A 9,031-nucleotide genomic window follows, 5' to 3' on the forward strand; every position below is an offset into this window, starting at 1 on the left:
TATCAGTTGAGCCAACCTTTGCGCTTATTCGCTTCTCTTTCTGCTTTCCACGAGCCACTTGTCTTTAGCGCACTCCTTATATTCTGCATTTCTAGTGTTGAAAGGTTATCTATACATTATTGTTATATAACGGGTCCTGTTGCGCCAAAATGCGCATAATACAGGTAACATTAGCGCCAAACAGCCCCGGTACGAAATGATCTGCACCTTTCCTTAGATGGTAAGTGAGAATCAGGGAGTTAATGGCCGAAGGATGCTCTAAATAAATTGGGTGGAGGTAAGAGACACTTTGTGCTTCTAAAATTGCTTAACAAACAGAAACACACCCAGAAAATGTTGTTGTTTATTTTGGATAATGAAGGAAGATGCCATTCTAATCAATTTGCCAATATACTGTCATGAATAATTTTTACTCGTTTTAAAGTTGTTTGTAAACAAACCTGCTACTAAAGTCAGTATCTACCCGGCTATTTCTATTCTCCAGGCTTCTGGTTCTCTCTGCTGACACCATGTAGCACAATCCAGCTCATTAACATATCTGGAGGGGAATTGAATACACTGTTTCAGTTGCCAGAACTAGAAAACAAAAATGCAACAGAAAGAAACTCTTTTCAATTTCAAATAGATACAATAACTTGAAACCACTAAAATGTTTTGTATACTGGAAAGTTGCTTAGAATTACATGTCATTTACTATGCAAAAAATAAATACAAATAATTGAATAGGCTGGCTGGCAAACACAAGCTCACTGGTCTGTGAATATTATGGTATTTCATATAAACCTGATTGCCCCTCTTACTCCGAGGTTTCTAGGTTTCTTGCACTCCTAGTTTGTGACCCTAGCAATAGCCCATAACAAGATTGCAACTACAGTAAAATGCCCTGTACTTCAGTTCTATTGACCCATTTTTCAACCTTAGTGGCTCCTTTCCATTACTTTTTATTTGGACCACTCCTTAATATTGGGAAGCTTCACTTTGACCTGTAATGCTTGATTGCCAAGCAGTTTTCAATTCTTAACTTGTACCTGGTATGTCACTGCTTTCCAATCACCTCTCTATAACCTGTTCTCTGGAAATCCCATAATTAAGTTCCAGACTGCACCTCCCTGCAACTGCTGCCTGACACGTGATATAAGTCTGAACTTTCACTATATTCATTATATACCTTTCAGCAACCTGCTGTGTCTTGTCACTATCATAGTCTCACCCAGCCATGTACCAGCGCAGTGCCACACACCCTCCTGCACTCTGTCACTTCCACTCCCTACATTTACACTCCCACTCCCTACATTCATTCTTCCACAGCCTTTTGTCTCCAAGGTGAGATACTGGGTGTAAGCATGGAACACTGCCACCTTTCTCCTTTGTGTGCCTACCTTAGCACCACAGCAGCAAGCGCAGCACTCTATTTGTGTTATACCCTACCGATTCTGGTCTGGGAGTCAAAAGAGGCCCTGGCATTTCAGGTACACAGAGGCCCAATCAGCTCCTCACCAGCCCAATAAATAGTGACTTTCTATGGCATCTTGTGGCGGCCCCTCTGGCATTTGCCAGAACTCACAGATGACCAGTCCGGGCCTGTACCCTACTGCTGTGGAATACCATGCTTACTACAATTATACTGGGGGATCTCACAGGTAAAAGGTGTCCATTTGTTCCATGAGAAGAGACATGTAGGAATGGAGTACTACCTTTAAAGGGGAACTAAAGTCTAAAATAGAATAATGCTAGAAATGCTGTATTTTGTGCACTTAACATAAACATGAACTTACTGCACCAGAAGCCTGATAAAACAAATGATTTATGCTGTCAAAGTTGGCCACAGTGGGTTATCATCTTGTAACTTTGTTATACATCTTTGCAAGCCCAAGACTACGCACATGCTCAGTGTGGTCTGGGCTTCTGTTGGGAGGTTAAAGGAGAATTCAACCCTAATGTTAAAAAACTCCTACACCCCTACCCTATATAAACCCCCCTCCCTCCTCCCCCAGCCTAAGTGTTACCCCGGGCAAATGCCCCTAACGTTTTACTTACCCCTCTGTGCAGATTCAGGCATCGGAGTTCACAGGTGCCATCTTCTTCTCTTTGGGAATCTTCAGAATGAGACCGGCATGCGCAGAGGGAGCAATTTTCAGTTTTGCGACAACTGTGAATGTGCAGAAACTCACGAAAATTGCAGAAGCTCCGGTCTCATTCCAAAGAATACCAAAGAGAAGAAGATGGCACCCGTGAACTCCGATGCCTGAATCTGCACCGAGGCGTAAGTAAAACGTTAGGGGCATTTGCCCGGGGTAATACTTAGGATGGGGGAGGAGGGAGGGGGTGTATGTAGGGTATGGGGTAGGGTTTTTTTTAACGTTAGAGCTTCTTATCCGCAGCAGTCTGAGCAAGTAAAACGAAGGGGGAATTGCACTGCATACAGTCAGGTTTCTTATAAAAAACGGTACACATTTTTTAATTAAAGCATATTGGAGATAGATTTCATATTTATTAAAGAAAGTAAAAATGGATTTTATTATTTTGCCTTTACATCCCCTTTAAGTGTTGATTTTTTTGCAATATTGACCCGCTGCTAGCTTATACATCCTTGCACAATAGATTTCTGCCAGTATCTGTATGCTTCTTGCAGCTGCATGTGGTACATTACTGCCTATTTATGTATATTTGTTTGGGTGGGTGCCTTCTGTTCTGAAAGTGAGAGCTGCTTGTCTTGGAAAAGTAGGGCCCTATGCCTCAGCAATAGAGTTCTGTAGAGAATGGGTGTGCAGAACTACCTAATGTTTTGATGGAGGTGTATCTAAATTGCTGTTTGGGAACCTTATCTATCCTCATATTATTCAACTAATAATCATTGTACTACAGCTGGCATTGGATCGATATGTGGCACCTGGCAAGAGACGCTCCCTTCCAGCTGTGCCTATCTCTCCAGGGTTTTACATAACAGCCAAGGCACTTATCTGCAAGTGTTTCTCGGCAGCCCTCGTAAACCCTTTTACCCATTTCCACATCAGTGCTATTAAGTAGTTACAGCACAACAAAAATGCACAAGCAGATTTGTAATATGCAGGGCACCTGGTTCGGGGCAAATGCAACTTTGTTGCACAAGGTGATAAAGGAATAATTTCACGGTATGCACCAGTTTCCACCAGCCTGCCAGTTTATCACATGTAGATTTCCATTCAACTTGCCAGGCAAACATTGCCCAACTGGCAGACCTTAGCCTGAGCATTTTCTCCGTAAGCTCATATATATAGTATAGGGCCAGATTTGTATTACTTACATAGCGTGACTCACAAAAACAGCAACGCCCAGATACCTACCCAGCTGCACTTCACTCACCCTGGCTTATAGGTTACAGTGAATTATTGGGATGGGTGGTTTTGGGCAGCAACATATATTAGGCTGTGTACACTTGATTACTGGAAAAAAAAACAATGATTCTCCTTTTGTGTCTCAGCACGACCTGAAGCCCTGTTGCTGTTCTTACCTGCCAAGCCTTCTGTTTGCTGTACTTCATCATGAGTCAGGTAAGTAGCTTTATAGAAGGTAAAATGTGCTCACATTGGAAACACACACACACTTCAATCTGTGCCAAAAGAGTAGGGTGCATTCTTGTTCAATAACCTTTATAAATAAACATTGCAGTGCTAATTATTATAAGAAACCCTGGCCCTTTCCAAGCAAACCTTTGCACTCCTAAGACACCCTTTGTAAACATTCTCACTAATGGTTATTATAGGACCATGTTTGTAAACATTCATAGTGCCATTTATAATTCAGGGAAACTAAGAGCACAACATTGCAAGTTCATACAGATATTTTATCTGTGATATGGAAGATACTTAGTGCTAGCTTTACTTGTTAGTTCTGTGGGAACAATACAATGTCATGAGCCATTGTCAAAGCTTTAAACTGTGCATGAACCAATGTCTTGTTGTATAAAAGTTATTTGTAAAATAGAATATTATAAGTTCCCTGCTTTTAGCCATTATTCTCTAGGAGTCGTTTTAACCACTTAATACCTGCAGTGGTGGTCCTCAATAGCTAAGTGGTATTTTGATAACAGGCTTCTGAAATGGCAGATCAACTTTTGTATATTATATTTCTTAAATTTAGATACAGAATCTATAATGCACATCACTATAGCAAAGCCTAACCCCTCAATATTTCCACAGGTCAGTGGTACAGCCCCCTTTCATTTTATATCCCTGTGCACAAGGCACTAAGAAATTGGTGCAATGGACATTCTGTGGCTCAACTGTTTATCTGGAGGCCTATAGGCCTATTGTGTGTTTCCATGTGATTATTCTGGATGAAGTAGTCTATTATTAGCCTCATCGGGCCTGGAATCAGTTTGCTAGGGTCTCGCTTACCTCAGCATCATTTATATGCATAGAAGATTGGAGGCTTCGATCTATTTGGTCCAGAACTATAAGCAACAGAAAATAATGAAATCACGTGATGTACTCCCACAATCAGTGTGCTATTTGGTTGCAGAATTTAGTGATTCTGCAGCAAGCGAAATTATTAATTTAATCCTTTAGCGCCAGCAGACATTTGATCAGCTACACAATTTTTTGTCATATAAAGAGGCCAGGACTGGAATTCAAAATAGGTCCTGGCATTTCTAATACACAGAGACCCAACAGCCTCCATCAGCCCAATAAATAGTGAGTATTTATGGCATCTTACAGCAGCCCCAGATTGCCAGTCTAGGCCTGCATATAAACATCAGCACTGTACTGGAAATGTAGGATCTACTGTGTCGGCACTATGGTACTTTTTAGCCATATTCCAGTCTCTACAGTGAAACCTCGATTTTATGTACTCTGATTTTAAGTTTTCCCCCATTGTATATTTTATATTTGTGGTCCCACTAATTTATAATTCATTTCAATGGGTGCATTTCCCTGACTTTAAGTGTTTTCCTGGATTTTACATCAAAAGTTTGACCTAATGTACCCAAAAACTGCTTTTTTCCCTCTATGAATGTTATTATTTGTGAAATAAAGAGGTTAGAAATACTAACCAGATTGTATTTTGCCATGGTTCTGCCTGTAAACATTCAATTCCAATTAGTCTGCCCCTTATACAGTCCTGCACCAATCACTTATTGCTTTAGGTTGTGTATGTGACTGACAGAGAGGCCTTGCACATGCCCCCCATAGTGTAACATTAACGCTGCAATGCTTAACCCTTGTTATTAACACAGTAAATATTGTATCTCAAAGTAAAATGGACTCCTGTGCTTATATCCTTTCAGTACTTGAAGAAAAAGTTACTTTAACACATTTCCCTGTTTTTACATTTACCCGGATTTTACATCGTTTTTTCCCGGTCCCCTTAAAAACATAAAATGAGGGTTCTACTGTATATCCTTGTTAAAAAGAAGCAGATTGGAAAGGCAAGTGAATTAAAAGATATGCCAATATTAGTTTCAAAATTGACTAGATAATTACTTTATTTATGCAGCATACCAACTGCTAACTTAAATTGTACTCCCAATAAATAAATATATCTTAGCCTTTAAATGAGGACTTTCATTGTTAGAAACATCGACCAATTGCAGTTGATGCTTAATTTTCATAAATCAGTTTTTTTTCTTCTTATAGATTTTGAGATATATATTTTGAGATGTACCAAGGAGCTGTTATCTTGGTCAGGGAGCTGTTATCTTGTTACCTTCCAATTTTTCTGCTGAAGGGCTACTGGGAAGTGGGAGGGGTAACGGAGGGGGGTTATATTACTCCAACTTGCAGTGCAGCAGTAAAAAGTGACTGATGTTTATCAGAGAACAAGTGGGAACTTGACAATATATCTAACCCTGTGTCAGATTTCATAAATAAATATAAAAAATCTGTTTGTTCTTTTGAAAAACAGATTTCAGTGCAGAATTAACTTAAATTAAATAGAGCAGCACTATTAACTGATGTATTTTGAAAATAATATAGGTTCACCTGACAGAATCCCTTTAAAGGAGAAGGAAAGCTACCAAAGCAGTTTATTGCCAATAGATTAGCCACAATAGTGCAAACACTTTATTTATTCTGCAGAATGCTTTTCCATACCTGAGTAAACAGCTCTAGAAGCTCTATCTAGAAGCTCTGTTTGTTGAGGATAGCAGCTGCCATATTAGCTTGGTGTGACATCACCTGCTCACTCATAGCTCTGGGCTCAGATTACAGCAGGGAGGGAAGGAGGGAGGGGGAGTAGAGATGTCGCGAACTGTTCGCCGGCGAACTTGTTCGCGCGAACATCGGGTGTTCGCGCTCGCCGGAAGTTCGCGAACGTCGCGCGACGTTCGCCATTTTGGGTTCGCCATTGTTGGCGCTTTTTTTTGCCCTCTCACCCCAGACCAGCAGGTACATGGCAGCCAATCAGGAAGCTCTCCCCTGGACCACTCCCCTTCCCTATAAAAACCGAAGCCCTGCAGCGTTTTTTCACTCTGCCTGTGTGTGCTGAAGAGATAGTGTAGGGAGAGAGCTGCTGCCTGTTAGTGATTTCAGGGACAGTTGAAAGTTTGCTGGCTAGTAATCGTTTTGATACTGCTCTGTTATTGGAGGGACAGAAGTCTGCAGGGGTTTGAGGGACATTTAAGCTTAGGTAGCTTTGCTGGCTAGTAATCTACCTTCTACTGCAGTGCTCTGTATGTAGCTGCAGTGGGCAGCTGTCCTGCTTCTGATCTCATCTGCTGACTGCTGCAATAACAGTAGTCCTTGTAAGGACTGCTTTTATTTATTTTTTGTTGTTTTACTACTACTACTACTACTACTACTATAAGAGCCCAGTGCTATTAGTCTAGCAGTGTTGGGGAGTGGGACTGGTGTGCTAATCTGCTGCTCCTAGTAGTTCAGCAGCACCAACTTTAATTTTTTTTTTTTAATATTCATTTTTTTTTTATTTTACTTTTTTTTATTTTACTACCGCTGTAGTAGTGTATAAGTTGACCTTTTAGGCATTATTTGCCCTGTAGGCATTATTTGCACACTGTTTTCTTCAACCCGCCATCGAGCTGTGTGACCTTGTTCACATTCTGTCTAAATATCCATAATATTACCGTCTCCAGAAAAAACACGGAGTCACTTTTTTCAAGCAGCCATAATATATTTTACGTAATCCGTATCCACCGCTGTAGTAGTGTATACGTTGGCCTTGTAGGCATTATTTGCACACTGTTTTCTTCAACCCGCCATCGAGCTGTGTGACCTTGTTCCCATTCTGTCTAAATATCCATAATATTACCGTCTCCAGAAAAAACACCGGAGTCACTTTTTTCAAGCAGCATTCATATATTTTACGTAATCCGTATCCACCGCTGTAGTAGTGTATACGTTGGCCTTGTAGGCATTATTTGCACACTGTTTTCTTCAACCCGCCATCGAGCTGTGTGACCTTGTTCCATTCTGTCTAAATATCCATAATATTACCGTCTCCAGAAAAAACACCGGAGTCACTTTTTTCAAGCAGCATTCATATATTTTACGTAATCCGTATCCACCGCTGTAGTAGTGTATACGTTGGCCTTGTAGGCATTATTTGCACACTGTTTTCTTCAACCCGCCATCGAGCTGTGTGAGCTTGTTCACATTTTGTCTAAATATTGATAATATTATCGTCTCTAGAAAACCACTTGAGTTACTTTTTTTCAAGCAGCATTCATATATTTTACGTAATCCGTATCCACCGCTGTAGTAGTGTATACGTTGACCTTGTAGGCATTATTTGCACACTGTTTTCTTCAACCCGCCATCGAGCTGTGTGAGCTTGTTCACATTTTGTCTAAATATTGATAATATTATCGTCTCTAGAAAAACCACTTGAGTTACTTTTTTTCAAGCAGCATTCATATATTTTACGTAATCCGTATCCACCGCTGTAGTAGTGTATACGTTGACCTTGTAGGCATTATTTGCACAGTGTTTTCTTCAACCCGCCATCGAGCTGTGTGAGCTTGTTCACATTTTGTCTAAATATTGATAATATTATCGTCTCTAGAAAAACCACTTGAGTTACTTTTTTTCAAGCAGCATTCATATATTTTACGTAATCCGTATCCACCGCTGTAGTAGTGTATACGTTGACCTTGTAGGCATTATTTGCACACTGTTTTCTTCAACCCGCCATCGAGCTGTGTGACCTTGTTCACATTTTGTCTAAATATTGATAATATTATCGTCTCTAGAAAAACCACTTGAGTTACTTTTTTTCAAGCAGCATTCATATATTTTACGTAATCCGTATCCACCGCTGTAGTAGTGTATACGTTGACTTTGTAGGCATTATTTGCACAGTGTTTTCTTCAACCCGCCATCTAGCTGTGTGTATTATCGTTTCCAGAAAAACCAACTGAGTTTTTGTTGTTGTTGTTGTTTTTTTTAAAAATAATGCCAGGCAAAGGCAGGCCGCCACGCAGAGGCCGTGCTAGGGGCCGTGCTGCTATGCAATCCTGTGGCCCTAGCAAATTTCCCAGTTTTAAAAAGCCAATGACCCTGAACTCCCAAAATGCTGAAGAGGTAGTTGACTGGCTTACACAGCACACCCCATCCTCTACCGTTTCTAACTTTACCACAACATCCTCCTCATCCTCCACTGCTATGGCCACCCCACGTAACACTTCCTCCACCACCGGTGCCCCTTCTTCACTGGGGTCAGAGGAGTTATTTTCCAATGAGTTTCTTGAACTGAGTAATGCGCAACCATTATTGCCAGAAGAAGATGAAGGAGATGAGGACCTTACACCAGATTTAATTCTGGCAGAGAACACGATAGAGATGGACATAATGAGTGATGAGGAGGAGGTCCCCGCTGCTGCTTCCTTCTGTGATGTGTCAGAAGAAATTGATGCATCTGAGGAGAATGATGATGAGGAGATTGATGTTTTGTGGGTGCCTAGTAGAAGAGAGCAAGAGGAGGGTAGTTCAGATGGAGAGACGGAGAGTCAGAGAGGCAGTAGGAGAATAAGACTTAGAAGAAGCAGGGAGGACAGCCCGCAGGGATCAGCAGGGCAACAACATGTATCGGCACCTGT

Source organism: Xenopus laevis, chromosome 7L, assembly GCF_017654675.1.
Source record: "Xenopus laevis strain J_2021 chromosome 7L, Xenopus_laevis_v10.1, whole genome shotgun sequence".
Lineage (NCBI taxonomy): Eukaryota > Metazoa > Chordata > Amphibia > Anura > Pipidae > Xenopus > Xenopus laevis.